The sequence below is a fragment of the Pinus tabuliformis genome, chromosome 8, assembly GCF_031772625.1.
Source record: "Pinus tabuliformis cultivar Carrire ecotype Pingquan chromosome 8, CPIR1, whole genome shotgun sequence".
NCBI lineage: Eukaryota > Viridiplantae > Streptophyta > Pinopsida > Pinales > Pinaceae > Pinus > Pinus tabuliformis.
This window is the reverse complement of record NC_142294.1, coordinates 592,678,637-592,704,662: the sequence shown is the minus strand read 5'-3', so window position 1 is coordinate 592,704,662 and position 26,026 is coordinate 592,678,637.

Sequence of the window (26,026 nt, the reverse complement as noted above, 5' to 3'; positions counted from 1 at the left end):
ACTTGGATTTATGTTTCCTATGATGAAATAGTGCACTTGATGTCAAACATTTTGATCTTCTTGAATTCTATGAGCATACCTAATGTTCATACATTGATATACTTAACATTTGGATAACATCCATCTATTGGATATATTGATCCTATAAAAGAATGATAGCACCTTGACTCTAGCAGATTATACTCTTGATACCTTTCATGCATAAATCATGATGGATTTCACATAGAAGGATAGATCATTGAATCTTATACATGATACTATTGATAATTTTTGTGATAATCACGATGAAAGAATATGGAAAGAGAGGTTGACACTCTTTTTTTTTTGGTATAGTTTTATTGAATGACCTTACTTGATCCTATTGATAGTGAAAAGCATGGTAACCTTGATGATAGATGTATAACTATGAAATTTGTATTCTAGATCTATTACTACCTATGGTCATGTCTTGATGGCATATGGTAAAACTTAATGCCATAACTTTATGGAGTTACTTGATAGAAAGTGTTCATAATATTTGAGATATGATGTTACATCTTTCATCTTATTTGAGTCTAACCCTTGATGAAATATTGATGTCATGATGCTGATGACCATGATGGATATATGTTTGATTTTATGATCTAATGGATTTGTTGTTGCATGACATTAGTATAGACAAATTGAGGACATGAATGAAGAGGAATGAAGTGGATTCACATTTAGAGGGAGAATCACTCCTCAATATTCTTACTCATATTACCATTTTCATTATATATTATGTAATGTTGAAGTATGATTGATATGCATCTGACATTTTTGAACCGCAAAAAAGTTCTAATCTGAGATAAGATGAGTTTTCTATGACTCAAAGCCTTAGTCGGATGGAAGAAAGGCTACAGGTGCGATTATAGCCTTCCAGTCGCACGGATACAAGCTCAAGGGCACGACCAAGGCCCTAAGCTACGTTCTGGGCTGATTCAACCACAGTCACTCACATAACATCTTGAAGACTGCAATTATGGGTCCTAGTCGCATAGAGGAAGGCCTATGGGTCTATCTATGCCTGTAGAACACAAAAAAATGAAGTCTTGTGCATGAAATCAGATTTTAACCTGGAGTATGTTAGTACTACAGATGTGTCATAGATAACAAAGGGATATGAAAGCAAGAAAAGTTTTAATTTTTTCTATAATATGAATATGTAGATAAAACTTGTTTTTGTAGGTGATTGGGATACATATATGTCATTATGTGTATATTTTGATTAACTAGGTTTGGTTGACTAATATAGATAAGAAATGTTTGGAGTTATTTCATGATCCTTAACAATGACTAACAACTTAGACTTGATGATTAAGATATGTCATGGACAACAAATCTCTCTACGATAACAAATTTGCTTTTTATCTAATGCTTAATGATTCAATTTGAAGACTGATGATTCCCCTTGATGAAAATGATATATGAGCATAATGACTTCTAATGAATTATATGGTAATTCTAAAATGGTTTGGTATTGGCCTCCTTGTTCCTTGCACAATTGACAATTGTGATTCAGTATGAAGATGGAACTTGCATATGCCTTTGTATCTAGTAACATAAATGACTTGTATTATGATTATGAGAATGACTTGATGAAGCTTGGATTGGTATTTCATGATAGATGAAAAACGTTTTGGCATGATAATAAATGAATTCAAGACTTGATATGAGCTCCACCTATCACCTGGTTGAAAGAAATGATATTGTGATATTGATGACTTTGATAATAGTTTTGATCTGGCTTCTAAACTTTGATGAGCTCACTTTGTTGATGTGATGGTACAACATTTATTTATGTAAGGTTGATTATGTTGGCTTAGTAAGGCATTATGTTTGCAAAGAGAATTGCATGTAGCAAGTTCCCTAATCCAGATATGTCCATATTTGACAGTTATCTGATGAAGTCCAAGGTATGCCCTTGAATTCGGTTCTGGTATTATATACTAATGATATATTATTGTCAAGTGTTGAGCCTATGATGATCTAAATAAGAGTGAGATGGCTTTTGAAGCTCTAAATGGTGTATCATTGCATGATGAATCGATTTCCAGAATTTGGGAAAGAAATTATATATTGCAAATCAATTGAAAAATATTTAATGAATAATGGAAATGCAAATCCTTGGATACTCTGATTGAATTACAATATGTTGTGAAACTTGACTTGGCAACCAAAATTTGATTGAAGCATTGATGTTCTATTTTTTAACATCCGTTCATATATATGATGTGCATAGAACCTGAATAAATTAATGATTGAGCTGCTTCATTCACATGGAGTTTCAGCTGGGAATCCTTTGAAATATTTGCATGAGATGATCTATTTTTGAGTCTAAGATATTTATCCTATGATATGTGATTGCATGGATGTATTTTTGTTGATATATATTATTGTTTATGAGCACATATGAGTCTTTCCTTATTATATATCTTCCATGATATTATTGATGAAAGGTCCATAGCTTTACACTCCACCGAGATTGAGTATGATGCTGCTAGCATGGCTAGCTACGAGGCAAGATGTAGAAGCTTCTTAGATATTTGTTTGATCATGATATGAATATGACATGGATACATTGTGATGAAAGATAATACCATATATATAGCCAGAGTTGAGATACTTCTATATATTGAGATAGTGTAGCTATTCGAGACAAGCTTAGGCTTGTGATTGATACCTCCTTGAGAGGGAAGATGACTGTGGTATCCTTTTGTTATTTATATGATTATTTAAGATCTAACATGATATTTTATTTGATGTCCTATATGAATAGGAAACAAATTCTATTGATACAAGAAGATACTACATTGGACTATGATGAGAGCAACACTGATCGAGGAAAATTAGCCAACTCTTCCTCCTTGTCTGAGCTCCCAGGGTGAGGAATTGAGATAGAGGTATCCTGGGGTTGAAGCAACTATGGAAAATAGGGTATGACCCCTATATATTACCCATAGGGTTGGAGATGCTCGCCCCCTATCTTCATAGGGTCGGAGAATGTTTCTCCCCTGACTGGTATTTGCAGAGTATAACCCAGTTAGCATCATACCCACAAGTGGGGCTTGCCAAGAATACAACCCCCCATTTTTCCAATGGTTTGAGAGTGTAATTGGGGTGTACAACCCAAGTTTATTATGATGCATGTGTTCTACCACATGACTATTCAGGGTCATCGTTGCGAAGATCAATAGGCAATAGGATGGGTTGAGATAACCCTATCTAGTTTCATGTTGAGATTAAGCTCCCCAGTGTGATCCTATGGTAGAGATGTGCTCCCTTGTGTGTTTAGATACCCTATTTCTCGACATGGGGTGAGAGTTTCCCATAGGACCTTCCCCACTATCATGGATATGAGGTGAGAGTGTCCATTATGACCTTCCTCATTGTCATTGGTTTGCAGGCGGAGACATGCTCCCTGATGATATGCTCTCCGATGATTATTGATGATGATATTCCAGGTAGTAGCTCACTGATAGAGATTCCAGACCATAGTCTGATAACAAATTATTCTTCTTTTAGATTCGAGAATGTTCATCATATGAGTAGGAACAATCAAGAGATAAGAAGGAATAAGCAAGGGATAATCGAGATGTACATTGATGATTTTGGATGATGAGATACTTGAGATGGTCATGGCATGACGAATACATGGCATAGATGATCAATGACTATACCTGATGATACTTGAATGGCATATTGATCGATGGACAAATATCGGCATGTGGAATTCTCCCTAGTTGAGAGGGTGTTAAAATTATGAAACTATGGTAAAATTCAACTTTGGATAGCTCATATTATGAATATATTAATTGAAATAGATTCCTCTTTTCGAGAGGACCACAATCGACCTAAAGATCACCTCATTTGGACAAGCAAAAGTTGGTTTTTGAATTTATTTTATCCACTCATGTATATTGGAATAAGTTGGCCCTAAGCACATGTACAATTGGACAGTTCAGCCTCAACACCAAGTGGACCCTCATGGAAGCCTATAAATAGAAAATACCTCAAGCTCATTTTGACACATTTATCAAGCCATTTTTTCTTCTCTTCTATTGTCTTGGTTCACAGAGGTCTGACGGAGAAAGTTCGCATACACAAGTGTCTGAAACTACAGGGTTAAAGCTCGCATGGATCTAGGGTTTCTTTTTCTTGGACAAATGCACACATGTAAGTGCGTATTTTCAGCACCAAGCGCACACACATAGTGGTGAAGGGTACGTTTGGGGTCTCAAATGTTGCACATAATCCTAGAGGGAGAATTTGGGGTTTCTGGAGCAGATCAAACAGTTTGGTCCCTAGACACATGCATACAATTCACCAGGGAGCGTCTAGGACTGCTATAGTCACTCACGCAACTCCTCCTCTATGAATCTGACTAAAAGATGAAATTTTAGTATTTTGAAGACTCTTCTTAGCAAGAGAATTGTTCAACAATTGACTACAAATAGTGACAATACATTACCATCCTCAGAATCAACGTTTTGAGTATCAGCATGATTAGGTTCATTTCATGGATGTCATAGTTGTTTTACTGGTTAGCCGCATAAATGAATATTTGTATCATTGTACTATATTTTTCTAAATCATTTCATGATGACCTAAGAAGAATAATTTGCAAGGGTATTCCCCATAGTGGCTTTTTCCCTAGTCTCGGTACAATCCTAGTGTCTCTATGTGTGCATGCGTTTCTTCTATTATTCCTTTATGTTTCGTTGCATTGATGATAATGATGTTGTTCTTTTTACATAGTTGCATATGTTGATGAATAATTATGTAAATATTATTAATGTAATGATGATTTTGGGTGAAGTTAATGTGTTAATGAAGAAATGCAATTATCTAAGAAAATAAAAATATAGCTCTATGAAAAATTAGCTATTTGTCCTTTGCATTCGAATCACCATCTTCTCCAAATATCCCTAGCTTGTTATTCAAGGCTTCCATGAGGAGGTCTATATTGTTGTTGATATCTGTGACTTTTTGTTCCAACTATGTAAACCTCACCTCTACAGCATCACAAGGTTCATTTACAGATTCGTAGGCCATGATTAGGTTTTTACAATTTTCGGCCCCGATGATATAGATCCCTACAATCTCTGAAAAATACCCAAAGAAACCTATCTCTGATACAAAATCATCTGTAAACTATTGTGGATATTCCACTGGACAGTTCATCACAACAAATCTAAAAATATTATATTAAAAATATGAGATTGTACATTATTACAGTTTTATTAAACTTTAGGATCTATAAAACTAATTGTAATTAGTGCATGATTGCGAATGGAAATTATGCAAAAAAATAAAGAGCAACGAAAAAATCTCTCACACACACATAAGACACAAAATATGCTCTAGGAGACCCTTTCGGGAGAAAACCCAACTGGAAGGTGAGATTGCTTCACTCTCTTTCTCTGTGTGGAAAATAAGGTTACAAGTACAAAGAAGCAACGCTTGTGGCCCGTGGGCTGCTACAATGCACAAATCCTATCTGTGTATTGTACCTCCTATCTCTCCTAGCTATCTTTTCTTGGGAATAGAACAAAATTCTCTCGAAATAATTGAATGTCTCTTCCTCCTAGTGGCCCGGTTATGACATGGACTCAAAGCCTATTAGTGGTTAATTTTGAGTATACATTATAGACTCTTTTAGAATATTTTACATCGCAAACACATGGCTAGCCCCTTTTTCCATGAATAATGGGGGCTAACGTGACATCCTCCTGAATTATAGGTGTCAAAAAAAGAAGCATAACTTCTGAGTGGAATAATTTTTGCATACATACTTTGATTAAGTCACTTCTTGCATCGTTGTAAATATTTCTATGTAGAAAAACACGAAAAGTTCTAGAACTAAACAAGCAAAGTTTTACCCCCAAAAAATGTCATTTGATGCCTCAAAACACTCCTTGAAGGTTTCATACCCTATTTTTCCAAACTAGGTCACGTTGATAAAAATGATCCCGTGAGATGATTCCTCCACTTTTTCCACTCTGAATGCATCAATTGGATAGAAAACAATATAATGATCTAATCCATATCATGAGAAATTTAGGCCTTCAAGGTGCTATCATGCACTCATGATCTGACAAGGAGGGTGCAAGGGCACATACTAAAGAGATGAAGGGGAAGGCATTCAACCCTTCAGGGTGCACTCATGCACTCAAGTAGGGCACATTTATTCATGATGGAGTGTGCTCTTTAGGGAAACCTGTCTTTCTAGGTGAAGTTTTCTGAGATATTCAAGCTTCAGCTTCTAGAAGTGCGCTTTATATTAGAATGGCTCAAGGACAAGTTCAACAGTAAAATAGAATGATGAAAATGATGAGAGAGGAGATCTACAAGTTTCTATAGATTATGTCACAATCATGGCTACAATATGAAGATTTGACGACTATGTAGAATCATAACCTGCAACAATAGTTTGACACTTGTAGAAGCAAGAACGACCTGAAATTCCAGTAAAGAAACTGAAAAGAAGTGAAATTCCAGCAAGGGAAGCAAGATCGACAACAAAAACATCAAATGAAACCAATAGAATCGACATGCAAAACATACTTGGAATGAAGATCGACAAAGATATTCTTGATCCAAAGATGTGCACCCAACTCAGATGAGAATGATTATGAGAAAGAATGATTAACTGGGTTGATTATAAAGAGATTACATGCAAATACATTCCATGCATGCTCGCCACTTTTCAATGAGTGAATGAGTTAGTTAAGCAAATTGAAGTGGGCTCATATTTTTTAGGAGTGTGCCCACATGCAACAAAAAATCACATGCATGAGTTCTAGAAAGGAATGCTTTGAAGGAGGGTGCTCTGGTTGAGCATGAAGGAGTGTGCTCCACTAGGGCATAGTTGTTCACCCCAAAGGAGTGCGATAAAAAATAGAGCAAATATTTGTGACCTTGGAGTGCGCTTTTTCTTAAAAAATTTTTTTCTTCCTTTTGTTTGCTTTTGTTTGCTTCTTTTTGCTTTTGTGTAGCGAATAAGGCTAGTTTCTAAGTCAAAAAAAGATATGAGTGCACCTATACTTGGACAAGATAAAACAAGCTCTTCTAAAGGTTAGGTGACGAAACTTAGAAACCGTTGAATTAGGAGGATGTGAGACTTAGAGAAAACATAAAAATATCAAATAAAACAACGTGACGACACTAAGTAGCTCGAAAATATAGTTCATGTAGGCTCCAAAATTGAGTTAGGAAAACTTTTTGGAGGGTTGTTGTTGCAGCGACAATAGGAGCGTAACAAAATCGGCCTTCAAGGTTTATTATGAGGATGGGGTTATCAAATTTCCTCTATCTTCCATTTTCTTAATCACATTTCTAATATTATAATTTGTCTTTTTCTCATCGGGAACTTTCTAGATATTTAAATTTCATCTCATTCTAATTTTTCAACACAAATTTATGCCAATTTTATGATCCACCCCTTAAAAGAAACATAAAAATCCAAAGTCCACATGGATGAAATGTGGAACCGCTTGGCCAGATGTCACTTATGCACTTGTCCAATTCTATTGTAGTCTATCATACTAGAGCCTTGCCAAACCATAATTTTCTAGAAAAAGTGCATTTCCAACTCTTTGGTGTTCTGATGTCTCGATATCATTATATCCCGCTATGAAAATATGTCAATATGCCAGTATGATAGCTCAACATGGCACCTCATTATATAATACCCAATCATTCCCTAACACATGGCACTTGTTTTCATACCTTTTTTGGTCATAAAATGTCATATTTTGTTGGCACATCTCCTCCACCTAGCACTACCATGCCATAATTTGTTATGTCATGCTCAGAAATGTCCTTATATGAATTCCTCTAGTATGTATACACCAGAACACTGGGATATCAAATATTTTTATAACTACAAACTTCACAAAATCCTCATATGTTGATATGTCAGTAGTTTAGGTGTAGGATCGATGGGATAGGCTTCCAATAACTCATTTTTCCATGAAGTCTCACTTTGTCGCTTATTAAAATCAAATTTATTCACTTGAGCCACACGTACTCTAGTACCACTTTACCTTTGCACTGGTTGTTTCACATGTCAATTTTTGTCATGAGTAACCATCATTTACTCATGTTTTTATGGTCACCTCCTGACCCCCCACATCACAACATCATCAAGTCACCCTTGTTTAAAGCAATCGAGATGAGTCACCCTTTTATCTATGAATTATGTTCCAAGTCCCCTTGAGTCCAGTTGCAGTGTTCCATACATCATTATGTCACATCTAACCCATTATATTCATAGTTTTCCTCTAGCTCTACTGCTCCATCTTTTCTGAACCCCCTTTTGAGTCATTGACCGTCCCCTCCGGAATTGAGTCAGTTGTTATCAGTTCAACCATGCATACAATGCTCTAATAAGGGAATTCATTAGTCCACCACTCATCTTGTTTCCTTCCATCATCATCCATGGTGTTAGTATATTAGTCACTCTACTATGATACCCCATTCCTTTGTTAAGGATTCCTTATTTCCTTAACTCTAGCGGGCCCTCTTCTGTCGAGTTGAGCACATTTATTCTAGAAGTGTGGTCTAGAGGGTGGTTTACCTTGTTTGAAACTTTCATCTTTGTTGGTACCTCAAATCAAGAAAAGGGAATCATCATTTCCCTTTGACTTAGTTTTTTCTCACGTGCTCGACGGAAACTCCGTATCGCATGATTGAGAATTAGACACTTGATGATTTGGTGATTCAAACAATTGTCCCAGTGATTCCCAAGTGTGTGAGAGATGTTTCAGACCTTGTGAGGGGGTGGCCCTTCAGGTAGCCCCCCACATGCCCGAATGACCATTGATGTTGATTCAACCTCAGATGTAGTTATGTAGATGTGATGGGTTTGGTTTCAGCCGCTTGCAGTGCCCCCAGCATGAATGTCTCCCTCAGATGATCCATCTTCAAAGACCTTTCCTATTCAGCATGGCTTCTTAGTTGCAATCTCCCTACCATGTCAACTTGAGGGGCATTATGTATCATGCACATAGATGTTATTGTATTCAGTCTTGGCCTATGTTTTTCCAGGTGCATTATATATATTGGATCCATTGTATAATTTTATGGCCCATTGATGCCACCATATTATGTATTATGTACTTTGTATATCAATCCTGCAATCCTTGTATCACCATTATTATTTGTATGCAATTATCTCGGCGGGTATGGGTATGTCTCCCCCGCCTCATTTGAGATCATGTACTCCCACATAAAAGGATACTTCTATGAGTTTAGTAGGTCTCACCCCCTCCATTTTTTCTGTCCTTGCATTTCTTCAACTATCTCTCTCTCTCTCTCTGAATCCCACTTGGTGTCTCATGGAAGTGTAACCTACAACGTATTTCGATCATATGATTTTCTCCTAAGAGTCATGCGTTGGGGGCAATCTGTTATCACCAAAAAATGATTACCTAGCCATTTCTAACTAGGGGGATTGAAATACACCATGTAGGATTAATTTTACCATAGTAAAATCACATTCACCATGGGAAATAATTTAGTAAACCATTTTTATTAAATTATTTTCTGATTAAATAAAAAACCCCATGAGAATAATTGAATAAATCATTATTTATTTAATTTTCTCTAGGAATAATTATCAAATAATTTTTTAAATAATTATTCCTTAGCACATTTGACTAAATCCCCTAGGAATAATTAAGTAAATCACTATTTATTTATTATTCCTTATTTTTATTATTAGAATAATTGTTAAATCATTATTTAATAATTATTTAATTTTCACACCATTATTAATCCTCACGAAATAATTAATAAATAATTTTATTTGTTAATTATTTCTAAATGATATTTGACCGTTTTTTAATATCTTTTCCCTTGCCAAAAAATATAATAAATTATTCCTAATTGTTAGATCTTGATTTGGTCAATATTGTTTTATTATTCTCCATTTTCGAGATTAACTTAAAACTTTGTTATAAATAGGAGGGTTTTTCATTCATTTTTCACCATGATCATTATCATCGTTACCATTATCGTGTCTTTTCTTTTGAACTCCCATTTTAGTTCTCCACATTGTTTTGGGTTTTTCACACATTGAGAGAGAAGATCAATCACTGAAGCATCAAGGACATCAAAGGAGGCATCCCACAGAAGGGGATTTGTAGACCCTTTTGTAGATCTCCTTCACTAGAAGTCATCAATAAACAAAATTATTCATTTTAAAGTCTTTCCATTGGATTATTACATTGATATCTATATTGTTGTTTGTTATTTTGGATCGTATATGTTTTTGTTGTAGCTTTTTCCACTTTTTATTATAGATTTGAATCGTAAGCAACAAAAAATTGTTGTTGGGGTGACTTGTCACCTAGTGACTTAAGTGAACTATTTTTGGTACACCTTCCAAGAAATTTCACACTAACAGTAATGATGTCATTATGGTATCACAAATGATGACATGGTGATGCCACATGTCTGACACATGTCACCCAGATTCAACACATTTGTAATGCCAACTATGTAAATATAAATGACATGTAGAAGCATACATGTCATTGGTTTTTATGTATAAGAGAACATGTCAACATATTCCACATGCTAGATGGTGATTGGGTGTCAAAGAATACGGTGGCATGCTAATATCTCAATAGATAATTCTGATGGGTCGCCTACATGGAGTGGTTCTAGATATTGAGGGAGCTAGTGTGCTCGCAGATTTTGAAGTTATTGAAATAGTGGATGACAGTAATCCATACCCAACATTGCTCGGGATTGATTGGGATTTCAACATGAATGTTATTATTAATTTGAAGAAGCGAAGCATGGTGTTTGACAAGAACGACCTTAGAGTGGTAGTTCCATTGGATCCAACTGAAGGTGCGTAATACACAAATTCAGTCCATGATGACTATGATGACAAAGACATTGATCACATATATAAGCTCACTGTGCGAGACGAAGACTGTATTAATCCCAATGCAAATAGACGAATCAGTTGGGGGAAGGATAGTTCATGCCAATCAAACTCAGATGAAGAATTATAAAATTCACAGAATCGGTTCCATGACGTCTCTACACTACGATGCAATAGGCTTACAAAGTATTTTCACCATATATCAACTGAGGTATGTAAATTGCCTTATTATGATGGGCTAGATGATGTCAATATTTTTCTTGACCATTTTGAAAGAGACGTACAAAAGGAGCACAGGTACCCCACTCTAGATTTGAGTTTAAGAGCTACGCCTGCAAGATGGTGGGTAACCCACAAGGATAATATTGTAGACTGATGAGATTAATATTTCACTAAACAAAAATGCGGCTCAGTGAAAAGTACCCAAGTAAGGATGACCCGTGGGAAAATTTGGCTCAATGGGCTAAGGCTTGGGGTGAGGTACCTCAATCGGAGTGGGTACATATATTTATTCATACCTTAGACGTTATACCAATGAAATGGTATTTGGAGACGGAGCTGCAACATGAGACTACTTATTTGGTTGAAATGAAGGAGAGTTTCCTACTGACATTCAGCTTTGAAGACAGGTTTGAATGCATTGATGAGGAACTTTAGGAGATTAAGGTAGCGATCTTCCGAACACCAATAGAACCTATAAATTGGATGCAGCCTGGCTGGAGAGTGCATATACAACATGTTTTGGAATGCTACAATGTTACTATGGAAGAAGGCGATGAGGATCCGCGAAATATCAATATTCCTGGGTCAGAGGGACTGCATGAAGTTGTAGGATTTGATGTAGATATCCCTCATATATCACAACCGGTAAAGACAAAATAAGTAAATATTGGCTCAAAAGAATAACCAAAGTTCGTGCATATTGTTGATTATTGGGATGAAGGAAGGATAGGAAAGGTTGTTGGATTATTGCACGAATATCAGGATTTATTTCCAACAAAGTTCTTTGAATTGAATGGTATAGTAGGTGATTTGGGTATGATGAAGATCAATTTAAATCCATATGCGAATCCGATTAAGCAACGTCCATATCGACTAAACCCCAAGTACAAGGAAAAGGTAAGAGAAGAGCTGGATAAGATGCTCGTGGCAAGTATAATTGAGCCAGTAGAAGAGTCAGAATGGGTCAGTCTGATGGTGGTCCAGGAAAAGAAAACAAAGGGTGATATAAGGATCTGCATAGATCTGTGGAAGTTAAATGATGCATGCATGCATGACCCCTTTCCTATGCCTTTTACAGATGAAGTTCTAGAAAATGTTGGCAGACAAGAGGCTTATTCATTCACAGATGGATTTTCGAGATATCACCAAATTAAGATTGCGTCGGAGGATAGAAGCAAGACTACCTTCGCTATAGAGTGGGGTTCATTCCAATATACAGTTATGCCTTTCAGACTGAAAAATGCTCCTGCAATATTTTCAAGGGTGGTAGTCGCAGCATTCAAGGAATTTATTCACAAGTTTCTGGAGGTCTACTTCAATGATTGGACAATATTTGGGTGGGTTAAGAAACATGTTTCTAGTGTGTGCCTAATGTTGGATACATGCAGGAAGTATCAGATTTGCTTGAATTTGAATAAATGTATTTTCTATGTACCTTATGGAGTATTGTTGGGACATGTCGTATGTAAGCAGGGATTGATGGTAGACCCTGACAAGATCGTTGTAATTATCAATTTGGATCCACCCAGGAATGTAAAGCAGCTACGTGAAACTTTGGGTCATACAGAGTATTACAGGAAGTTTATAAAGGAATATGCATAAATCACTGTGCCAATGGAGAGGTTGTTGAAGAAGGATGCTACATTTTCCTGGGATGATGACTGTCAGAAGAGCTTGGATGTTCTTAAGGAGAATATGGTTACTATGTCAATCCTAGTATTCCCAGATTGGGAGAAATAATTTCATGTGCATGTGGATGCATCGTGTATAGCATTGGGAACTTCTTTAACTCAACCAGGTGAAGGCGATATTGACTATCTGATTGCCTTTAAAAGTAGGAAACTATCTAAGGTAGATAGGAACTATTCAACCATAGAATGAAAAGGGTTTGCCATAGTATATGCACTACAAAATTTCAGGCATTATTTGCTAGGTGCGCACTTTAAAATGTACATGGATCATTCTGCATTTAAATACTTGGTCAAAAAGCCTATGTTGGGGGGGGAGATTTGTAGATGGTTGCCTCTCTTATAGGAGTATGATTTTGAAGTGATAGTTAAGTCAGAGAGGTTGAATGTTGGACATGATCACCTCTCTAGGATCGAGAACAATGAAGAACCCACTAATATTGATGAAGGGTTACCTTGTGCACAACTCTTCATTGTCAGAGTTTATAATGAACATTTTACAGCCATTATTTATTTTATGTCTACTGGCGTAGCTCCTGAAGGATACACAACATAGAAAAAGAAGGAACTAGTAGTCAGGGTTGCATATTTTTTAGTGATTGCAGGACACTTATATAAGATGGGACTAGATGAAGTTTTGCACCGATATGTACCTGAGTATGAATGGCACAGTATTCTAGCTGAAGCGCATGGTGGTGTCGCAGGAGGACACTATGCAGGTAAGGAAACTATGCAGAAGATTCTGTGAGCAAGATTATGGTGGCCTATGGTACATAAATATTCTAAGGAGTATTGCAGTGTGTGTGATGTGTGTCAGAGGACTGGAAGACCATCATGAAGGGATGAATTTCCCTTAAATCCACAAGTCATGCTGCAAGCATTTGATAAATGGGAAATTGACTTCATTGGACCAATTAATCCACCAAGGAAGAAGATGAGTGCACGTTATATTATCACTGTGATAGATTACTTGGCCATATGGGCTGAGGAATAGACCGTTAAGGATTGTAGTGTGGAAACTACTGTGAAGTTTATATTCAAGTATATTATGTCACAGTTTGGATGCCCGAAGATCCTGATGAGTGACCAAGGTTCGCACTTCTTGAATGAAACAATTGAGGCATTGAAAGAATAGTTCCAAATGCACCATCAGAAGAGTACATTGTATCATCCCCAAGCAAATGGAACTATCAAAGCTTTTAACAAAATATTGGAGAATGTCTTAACAAAGATCTGCAATGTTAATAGGAATGACTAGGATGTGCGCATACCGGTGGTTCTATGGGCATATAAGATGACTTGTAAGAAATTGACAGGGAAAACGCCTTTTAGAATCATATATAGACAAGAAGTAGTGATGTCAATGGAGTATATAGTGCCCATCCTAAGGATCGCAGCAGTAACTAAGATGGCATATTCTGACTTCATGGAGGAATGCTTAGCGCAACTGCTTGTGTTGGAGGAGGTCTTCCTTTTGGCTCATTTTCATCAGCAGGTGTAGAAAGCCAGGGAAAAGGTGTGGCATGATCACCACATTAAGAAATACACTTTTAAGAATGGAGATTTGGTCATGATGTATGAAAAAAAGTTCACTAAATTTCCGGGGAAGTTTCAGATGCATTAGCTGGGATCCTATGTGATCAAGGATATTTCGGATGGTGGCACAACTCAATTACTAAAGATGAATGGGGAGTTGTTTCCTCGAAGGATTAATGGGAGTGGATTGAAGGTATATAGGGATGTTCTCACCCCCGTAAATATCCAAGGAGTATATGATAGCAGGAAAGTCTTCGTGCTTCAGGCAATTGGAAGGAAGTGCAGTACTATAAACTACTCTACCAAGGAAGGGTTTTGTCGAAGGAGGGTTGCACAATCTATAAGGAGATAATGTAAGTGGAGAAAGATATAGCAATGTAGTTGCACCATAAGAGAGGGTCCAGTGCATATTTCTCAAAATGTGACCATTGGAAAAGCTATAGTTGATTTGACAGTGATTTTTCCATTAAAGGGAGCGGGGGAAGTGCATTTAAGGAGCATATCTATGAAAATATGCTGCCAAATTCACATTTATGAGGAGGATATTAAGGCATTCAAGGCATTCAAATTTGAATTTGGCTATAAATATGGCATCCCTCTCTACATTTAGACACTTTTCCTCTTGAAGAAATCTTGTGAGCCTTTGCGCCTAAGTTTGAGCGTAGAAAAGTTTTGCATGTCTGGTGAGGATTAGCAAGACATCTACTGGGAATTTTTAGAATGAGGATTAACAAACATCATGACTGCTACACCTCCTACACACACCACAACTCCTAGATTGCCAAGGTTGAATCCCACATATGCAGCAACGGCAACAATAGAGGTAGAACCAGCAGAAACAACATCAATAAAGAAGAAGAAAAAACTGTCGAATCCACCGCTAAAGCAGCTGTCTAGGAAGGTGCATGCTGAGTAGAGGAGAAAAGCAAATATCAAAGGGAAAAAGAAGCAACCAATGGATCCAGTTGATTTCGAGGACGAATAAATTGAGGTAGGAATTGATGACATAAGTGTCCATGAGGCTGAGCTAATATCACGTTACCTCCTTATATGCCTCTATGAAATCTGACTACTAAGGTGACAAAGGACCCTCATGCAGTAAAATTTTCCATTTTTACACCTTTGCTGCCAAAAGATGTGCCCTTTGATGGATATTTTCTGGCACAAGTGATGAAACTGCTCATGGAGGATTGGGATTTTACGGATAGGGACAAATTCCCTCATTTTGAGCCTAATAAATACCTGAAGATGGTATACTATGAGGAGTCTGGTGTAATGAGAGTAGAACCAATGAATTAGGTGGCTGGAATTCAGTGTGTTGATTTACTGAACATGTTGTATCTGCCTCATTTTGGATGAAGCAAAATCAATACAATATGTGTATGCCAGTTTCTGGATTCGGTGCATGACAAAGATTTATGGCTTGGGATAAGGATCCCAATTGATGATATGTTGATCAAGATGATCACTATGCTGCCATGTGTAGGAGCAAACCATGCCGATGCTTTTGTTGGAAAGTCTCAAGAAAAGAAGCTTATAGATCAAGTAAAGAAATATTTCAATATCATCAAGAAGTCGTGAGGCTACCCTTTAAGCTCGACTTATGGTAAGGTTGTCACTTTTACCACGTCCATTCTGGCCCGTAAGATTATGAGGAAGTGCAGGGTAGACGAGGTGCCAGCCCTAGTAATTCAGTTAGTTGCACAGTGCAGCTAAGGGGTGCAGTTTAATTGGTGAGGAGACCTCTCCTAGGAGTGTTTGGATGATTGTCAAGAGGCCCAGGAGGATGGAAAACCCTTCCATTATGCATGGTTGTTAGTTTTGATTTCTTTGACAGCCTCGAGATCCCACGATTAGCCATAGTTCCCTGATGTCAACCTAGACTTGTGTGAAGTTGTGAGGTATGCTTCATTATGGGTGTCGAAGGATCCAATTCAGGTAGTAGAGAATAAATTATTTTGGGTGTTGTTTGATATGGATTTGCAAACCGTGATCAGCCACAAGCCACAACTATCTTCAATGCTTCTTAATGAATATCGTAGAGTTGCAAACTTCAAAGCAGACTTCCACAACAGATACATACATGCGAAGAAAGATGCAGAGAGCATATGGTATGAGTTGCCCTATTTGGTCATAGAACAAGAAATTTTTTTGGTCATATCTAACTAGTCAAGTGTGTAGCTGGATCCCAGTGGGGAAGTCGAAAGAGACCAGGAAGGTACCAACAAAACAATAAAGGACACAGGAGGTACGCCAATTGTGAAATCTGCACCAAAGGGAGACACAAAGAAGGTGCCTCAAAAGGCCACTATAGACCTTGAGAATAATATCATGCAAGAGCCAGAGAACTTAGAAGAAGAGGAGCCATAAATGGAGGAACCAGAGTAGGGTGGAATAGGCCCTTTTGAGGAGACAGAAGATATTGAGTTTCCTTTCATCATAAAGAAGAGGAAGAAAACCACCACTGGAGGTGTGCAAAAGAAGCATAAGTCTAAGAAGACATCCAGTGTTGAGTCGATGGTCCTCACTGAGGGGGGCATCAATGAGAACGAAGACCCTATGCGACAGTCACTAAGGAAATGTGAGGGAATGTAGAGGATTAGTGTTAAGTTATGGTATGTTCTATGCTTATAATAGTTTACTTCTTTTTCTTATTATATTCCACAGATTAGTAATCACATGTACATAAAGTAAAGTGTAGATAGAACATTAAATGATCGACAGAAAACAAACCAAGACAAGAGACACAAGATGTGGCGGCTAGCCAGGGACAAACCCCACAATGTGTGGGGAAACCCTTTGATCAAATCTTCTTTTATCTTCAATAATTCAGCAGAGAGAAATAGTAAAATAAATCTGATTCATATCAGTAGTAGCAAACCCTAGATCAGCAGCATCAGCATTAGTGGCTTCATTATCAAACTAGGGCAGGCGATATCTCACAAACCGACCATCGGATTGACTTCATTCAACCACCAAAAGTTGCAGCCTCTAGAGGAGGTTCAGATGAACCTACAACGTAGTTCAAATGAGGAGATATTCTAGGCCACGTAGGTCAATCTTTACTTCTGTAGTTGTAGCTTCAGTTTTAGCAGTTTCCAGCTTCAAACTAGGGCAGTTGATATCTTGCAAACCGATCGTCAGATTGACTTCATTCTACCACCGAAAGTTGCAGCTTTCAAAGGAGCTTTATATGAACCTATAGCACTATTCCAAAGAGGAGATCTTCTAGGCCACGCAAGTCAATCTTTACTTCTGCAGTTGCAGCTTCAGGTTCAACAGCTTCCGGCTTCACATGTGTGAGAGAGAGACCCATTTCTGCGCAGTAGAGAAGAGACTCATTTCTGCACAGTAGAGAGAGAGAGATGTGATGAGATGAGTGAGTGAAAATGAGGAAAAGTCCTCTTATATTTATACACAACGTTGGTGTTTGAATAGATGCGACTGTTGGGCTTTTGAGCCTACATGAGTTGTAGGTCGGCTTGATAATAATTCCATAATCAAAATAAATTCATATCTCCATGAATACTTATCAGAATCGGATGATATTTATATCAATCCTACACCTCTCGGTGACAGGAATCAAATAAAAATATTATCAGCCATTAATAAGATGACCCACATGAAGTTTTTCCCTGGTTGCCAATTTTAACACTCCCACTCAACCAGGGAGAACTTCGTCTACAATCTGTCTATCGATCGTTACTATTCATCCATCAAATGCACTACCCTATACATCCTGACCCTTGCCCTACTCTGCTCTATTCTGCCTGTTTTGCTTTTTCTTGTTCTGCCCAGTACTGATTGGTACTATTTTCCTCTGTTCTCCTCTGCTCTTGCATTGTTCTGTTCTGCTCTGCTTTTGTCCGAATTATGAAGAAGAAGAAATGATTGAGGATGTATCATACTAACTCAAAGTCAGTCTTAGAGTATGTACCACTGCTCCCAGACCAGTCTCAACCAACCCGAAGTCACCGTCATAGTGAGTACAACTCCACTGGTCCTAGACCAGTATCATCCTGCACTGACTCAAAGTCAGTCTCAGAGTGCATACCACTGGTCCCAGACCAGTCTCAGCTGACATGAAGTCAGCTTCATAGTAAGTACCACTCCTACCACTGGTCCCAAACCAATATCGCAGTCTCAGAGAGTGTACCACTGGTCCCAGACCAGTCTCAACCGACCTGAAGTCAGTGTCATAGTATGTACCACTCTCACTAGTCCCAGACTAGTACTGCACTAACACGAAGTCAGTCTCGGAGTATGTATGACTGGTCCCAAACTAGTCTCAACCGACCTGAAGTCAGTGTCATAGTATGGTACAACTCCTACCGCTGGTCCTAGATCAATATCGCAGTCTCAGAGAGTGTACCACTGGTCCCAGACCAGTCTCAACCGACCCGAAGTCAGCGGCATAGTATGTACCACTCTCACTAATCCCAGACCAGTACTGCACTGACATGAATTCAGTCTCGGAGTATGTACCAGTGGTCCCAAACCAGTCTCAACCGACCCGAAGTCAGCGTCATAGTATGGTACAACTCCTACCACTAGTCCCAGACTAGTATCATTGATCCCAGATCAATGGAGGTCATCCTAGCGTAGGAAGTACAGTAGATACAATGATGCATCCATCGATACTACTATGGTCCCTAACTTCATTTCCCTGCTCATTGATCAGATGAGAGGTACTTCCCATGAGTCCCAGACTGCATGGGTAAGATGCCTCGACAGGAGAACTAATCAATCCTATCCTCACAGGAGAACACATCAATCCTGCTACAATCGCCATGGAGAACACATCAATCCAGGCCACCATGGAGAACACATCAATCCAAGCCTTACAAGAGAACACATCAATCCTGCTATAATCGCCATGGAGAACACATCAATCCAGGCCTCACAGGAGAACTAATCATCCTGCTACACAAGAGAGCGAATCATCTTGTTCCACAAGAGAGTGAATCATCTTGTCCATAAGACAGCGAATCATCTTGTTCCAATGCGCACCACCAGGGGAGGGTGAGTCACCCTGTGGTCGTTTGTTGCTCTAGTAATAACCGGAAGCCCTTAGAGCTCCCAGAGCTCAATGTATGCAACATGCAGGACCCTTGTACAAGGGTTTCTTGATGACTCCATGTTGTTTGGTAAAATCACAGATTAGATCTTTCCCCGGGGCTTTGACAAGGTGTATCGACCTATACATCATCCTAATGCGATGGAGCATCCTTTCTCATTGACTTACCATATCCCAGATGATGTCTATCCGCTAGAGCAATCGATGAATACGGGATTCCTCAATAATCGAATCCCACCTTTGGTTGTTACAGAGAATCACAGTGGTTGGATGTAAATCGAAATAGCTCACTGAGAGCTTTCGCAACCAGACTGCCTCACATGAGGTCATGCTAGCATCAATATATTCTGCTTCGGCGGTTCTCAAAGCCACCGATTTCTACTTCCTACTCATCCAGGATATCGAAGCAGATCCCAAGGTGAAACAGCACCCAGAAGTGCTCTTACGATCCACCACACTGCATGCCCAATCAGCATCAGTATATCCAAGTAGTATCACATCTTTGGCAGTGTATCTTAACCCATTATGCCACGAAGATATCTTAGAAGATTCTTGGCATTAAGCCAGTGAGGCTCAACCAAATATGAGCTCACAATGCTAACTGTAAAACATATGTTCAGACGGAGGTTCACCAAGAACATCAACGCGAATGAGTTTTTGAAACTCAAAGGCATTTCCCAAATTTGGTCCGACATCACTACCATATAACTTCTAAAATTTAAGATCCTCGAGGTAGTCATAGGCTTGCAGTCCATCATACCAAATCTTTCCAATATATTTACCACATATTTTCCTTGAGATAAGAAAATTTCCCTTGGCTTCTACCATACTTCAAGTCCTTGGTCCTTCATTTCAAATTTAGAAGCCAACTCCCTCTTAGAAAGAGGTCATCCACATACAGCACCAGTATGAGAGGCTTGCCATCTTCAACCTTAAAGTAAAGGTTAGGATCGGCTTCACTTCTAGTGAATCCCAGCTTCATCAAGTAGCTGTCGATCCTCTCTTACCATGCTCGAGGTGCTTGCTTTAGCCCATAGAGAGCCTTCTTCAACTTGCATACATGAGATTTTCGATCATAGATTTCAAATCCTTTGGGTTGCTCCATGTAGACCGCTTCTTTGATCGAGCCGTGTAAGAATGTAGTCTTGACATCCATCTGATGTAGGTTCCATCCTTGTGAAGCGACAAGGGCTATGATCGAGTGGATGGTCGTATATCTGGCAACAGGTGCAAATATCACATCATAGTCTATACCTTCCTTCTGGGAGAAACCATGAGCAACAAAATGATCCTTATACTTTTTCGTACTTCCATCTACTGCATGATTTATCTTGTAAAGCCATTTGGAAGTAACAACTATCTTGTCTTGGGGTCTGGGAACTACTTCCCAGACATCATTCTTCATGATAGACTCATATTCTTTGGTCATAGCATCCTTCCATACTTAATGCTTGACAACATCTGAGAATGATGAAGGCTCATTTTGTATGATCGTGCTCATGATGGTCAGGTATCCCTGATACCTGTTAGGTTTCTTACTTTGACGAAAGGTTCCTTAGGGTGCAGCATGTCCTTCAGCATCATCAAGTATCCCCCTAAGCCATGAAGGCCTCTTCCTAGAAGAGGAAGGCTCATGTGGATGAGGATCAATCAGATCCATGGGTTCTTCTACATCAGGCATTGATTCATCATCTTTTTCTTTCCATTCCCTGGTGTTGGCTTCTTGAGAGCTCCTCAAAGTCGGAAGATTGTTCACCTTGCTGAGAGCCATATCTTTGTCAAAGGTGACATCATGACTAATTACAACTTCCCTTTGACCGGCTACATAGATTCTATAGCCTTTAGTATTTTCACCATAGCCCACGAAAATTCCCTTCTTTCCAGATGCACCCAATTTATTTCTTTTCTCTTTCGGCACATGAAAATATACAGGGCTTCCAAAAATTCTAAAATGAGAAACATCAAGTTTCTTACCAGTGAACTTTTCTTCAGGAGTCTTGGAACCCAATGCTTGATGAGGGCATAAAATTTTGTACATATACGGCAGTGTTTGTAGTTTTAGCCCATAAAAACTTCGAAAGTCTTTGATCATGTAGCATGGCCCAGATAGCTTCCACAATCATGCGGTTCTTCCTTCCTGCCACACCATTCTGCTCAGGAGTATGTGGTGTAGTAGTCTCCCTCTTAATGCCAGCCTCAGATATGCCTGAGTGAACTAACTGTAATATATCGGAGGTCTTGCTTTGGCTTGAGGGGAACAGTCCCGTTTTGAGCTTTCCTTTGGCACATCCTGGACATATACCTTCTTTCTCTACTTGGAATTTGGGCATCCCAGTTACTATCTATCTTACATCGGGTAGAGCTTTGTAATGAAGGTGGTCAAACCTCCGATGCCAAAGTTTGAACTGAAGAGTTGTGTCACAAGACATGATACCTAGCGGACTTCCATCGACCTGATATAATGAATCAACACTAAACCCAAGAGTAAAGGCATATTTAACATTATTTTTCCATATACATACCTTGCCATTGCTGAAGGTTACCTTGTAGCCTTTGTCTTCCATTTCCGAGATGGACACTGGGTTCTTTTTGAGGTCAGGTGCATTTAATACATCCTGGACTTTCTAGCCTTCATGAATGGTTGTCCTCTTCCTCGATCCCCAACTCTCCTCTTACCTTTGTTGTTCAATTTGTCATTCCTTTGATTTGCCATCAGAGGGATTTTTATCATCATCCTAGTGTGAGTCCTTTCTATCAGGGCACTCCCTTGCATAGTGACCTGCTTCATCGCAGATGAAACATCATCCTTTTCTTCCACCCTTAGATCCAACCTTTCCTTTTGATTTAGACCCAGAATTATTTCTTCTCTTAGCATGAGAAGAAAAAGAAGTAGGAGGACGTTTAGGCATGGGCATTTCTTGCTCTTCTTCCCTTGTTTCTTCTTGAATGCATCTATCCATTAATTCCTCGAAACCAGGAATTACATTATAGTTCAGAAGAGTAGTCCTGAACACGTACCATTCAGATGGTAATCCTCCGAGAGTCGTGAGTGCCATTTCCCAGTCTATCGTAGATTTCCTTGGAGGTGTCCAGTTCAGAGATGTAGGCCACCAAGTGCTTGTCGATAAAGTCCTAGATGGTCTTCTATTTTGACTTCTTTGGTTTTCCATTTGTTCCATGCAGCAGCGGATGCATTTGATGGAGGCTCAAAAATATTGCCTCTTACATAGTCCAGCACTCATGGGTCTTCTAGGGTTAGATCGATAGACATCTTCCATGCGTGATAGTCATCTTTCTCACGGAGCTTGTCTTTGGCAGGAAAGAGTGTTGAGGACCCCATAGTTCTTTTAGGATAACTTTGCCAATCTTCTCTTCGGTGATTGCTCTTGCTCTTGCTCGGGCTTTGTCTTCACCTCAGCTCCAATACCATGTTAAGTTATGGTATGTTCTATGCTTATAACAGTTTACTTCTTTTTCTTATTATATTCCACAGATTAGCAATCAAATGTACATAAAGTAAAGTGCAGATAGAACATTAACTGATCGACAGAAAACAAGCCAAGACAAGAGACACAAGATGTGGCGACTAGCCAGGGACAAACCCCACAATGTGTGGGGAAACCCTTTGATCAAATCTCATTTTATCTTCAATAATTCAGCAGAGAGAAATAGTACAATAAATCTTATTCATATCAGCAGTAGAAAACCCTAAATCAGCAGCATCAGCATTAGCGGCTTCATTATCAAACTAGGGCAGACGATATCTCACAAACTGACCGTCGGATTGACTTCATTCCACCACCAAAAGTTGCGGCTTCCAGAGGAGGTTCAGATGAACCTACAGCACAGTTTAGATGAGGAGATCTTCTAGGTCATGCAGGTCAATATTTACTTCTGCAATTGCAGCTTCAGTTTCAGCAGTTTCTGGCTTCAAACTAGGGCAATCGATATCTTGCAAATCGTTCGTCGAATTGACTTCATTCCACCAAAAAACTTGTGGCTTTCAGAGGAGGTTCAAATGAACCTACAGCATAGTTCCAAAGAGGAGATCTTCTAGGCCACGCAAGTCAATCTTTACTTTTGCAGTTGCAGCTTCAGGTTCAATAGCTTTCGGCTTCACATGTGTGAGAGAGAGACCCATTTCTTCGCAGTAGAGAAGAGACTCATTTTTGCGCAGTAGAGAGAGAGAGATGTGATGAGATGAGTGAGTGAAAATGAGGAAAAGTCCTCTTATATTTATACACAATGTTGGTGTTTGAATAGATGCGATTGTTGGGCTTCTGAGCCTACATGAGTTGTAGGTCGGCTTGATAATAATTCCATAATCAAAATAAATTCATATCTCCATGAATACTTATCAGAATCGGATGGTCTTTATATCAATCCTACACCTCTCGATGAGAGGAATCTAATAAAAATATTATCAGCCATGAATAAGATGACCCACATGAATTTTTTCCCTGGTTTCCAATTTTAACAATTAGTACAAGTAAGCACTGACGTAGGTCTAGCAAGGCCTCAAAGATATACAGGTACAAGCAAGTGAAATTCAAGCAAGAACGATTTAGGTGAGGAAGAATTAAGTGAGCATGGGAACATCAAGTGCGAAACTAGAATTACCTTCAACATTGGTGGTAACCACATAGGTCCACATAGTTCCCATTCCAGGAGCGTCATTGCATTTTACTACCGAGGCAGATAAAGCAGCAGTGCCATATGGGAGGAATTCAACGCTAAACTTAGCGAGGCTTCCCATTCAATAATTACATGAACTCCACTAGGGAGTGTCTAATGAATTGAAAATCAAAGAAGCACAGACACTCTTCGTGATCAAAGGCATCAAGAGACACAATGAGAAGCAAACTAAGGAAGTTGTCAGGGCTATCCAGGATAGGGACGTAGCTATTGCGCATAGGCAATAGATGGAGGATGTCATTACCTAGACTTTCATTGAGCTACCAGAGCTCCTCATACAGATTGAAGAAGCTTCTTATGAGAAGCTCCACAAGTTGGTAGTCGTGGTAAACGAGTATAAAGCAAAGTTTGAATAAGTAAAGTTTGAGATGAAGATGCAGGTCATAGGGCTTCAGATGAGGCTACAACCAGCAACACCTCCAGAAGTTTGAGAGCACCACGAGGCTCTTATTAAGGCAGGCATGGACATACTAGCAGCTGCAATTACAGACTGCAACCATATTTTTGAGAACACCATGGAGATGTGGGCCTCACTGTAGGAGGACCCAAATGTAGAGAAGATTGAAGCTGACATAAGAGAAAAACAACTTCAGTTTGATGAAATCATGGCAATATTTCAGTCCTTAGCACATGTGCAATAGTTCACAAGGCTCTAGGAAGGGAACGCTATTTGGACTCAAATAGACGAGTTGTGACGCAAAGCATCAATCATTCCAGCAAGAATGTAGCCTTGGGTCGATGAAGCTAGTCAAATCACTCAAGATGTAGAGAGTAAACTGAAATGTATGCAACAAACATAGAGGACCATTGGCTTAGTAGTAGAGGGACCAACTATTGAGAAATTGGTTGAGGAGGTTCGGCAGGCCACCGTGCAGTGCACAACAAAGCTTCAAGCATTGAAGACAGAGTTCAGCAACCTTAAACCATGTGTCAAGGATGTACTGGTAGAGTGACTCAGGACGAGTCACGTCTTTGTGTTGGGGACCTATTGGGATGGGGTCCCCCAAGTCTAAGTTTTGTCTAAATTTTGAGTCAATTTTGAAGTAATATTGTAAAGTCTCCTCATTTTGAGGAGCAGAGCTCAAATAGAACAAAAATTTAAGAGTCAAAGGGGATTTTCAGTAAGTCAAAACCCCTTATTTCGTAAAGGGATGGGTTGTTTTGATTAAGTATTGAGATCATCCCATGGTTCACGAACCATCGTAATGTAATGTAAAAGCTATAAAAGGAAGTCATCTAGGAGTCATTAAGGAGTTTACTTCATGAAGGGGATTTTGAGTTTATTTTTTTTGTAATTTTGTATCCCGATGAAGGGGAAGACTCCTACAGCTAAGTGCGCGGAGACCTTGGCAAGTCTGTATCTAAGTGTGCGGGCCCCTGTAGCTTTGTCCGTAGGGTCAGAAGAAGTGTATTCATTGAATATATAAAGTAATAAATCCTATTTGAAAAAATTTTGTGTGGTCTCTGTATATTTATATGTTTTTGTGTTTATGCTCAATTATTGTTTGATTCTCTATAATATAGTTTTAATTGCATTGCAAAGGTCCAGATCTACTTTTGTATGATAACTTATCCACGTTAGAACAATTATCTAAAGCTCATAGATTTATTTAATTAGAAATAGCTTTAAGTTTGTGATTCTAAAGATAAGGGTTCGTGAAGGTTGGATCAGGCCATGGATTAAGGAAATGTCTTGTTGCTACATCATAAACGTTTTGGATGCAGAAACCTGGTTCTATCATCCCCCAATAATGACTCGAGTGAGACTGCGGTCTATGCTATGTGGAATGTTGCCGAAAGGGCCGGTAGTGTAGGGTTTTGTTGGTTTGCATATCTAACTCTAAACCTAGGTCCAAGACCCCTCAAGCCAACAATGAAAGAACCACAACA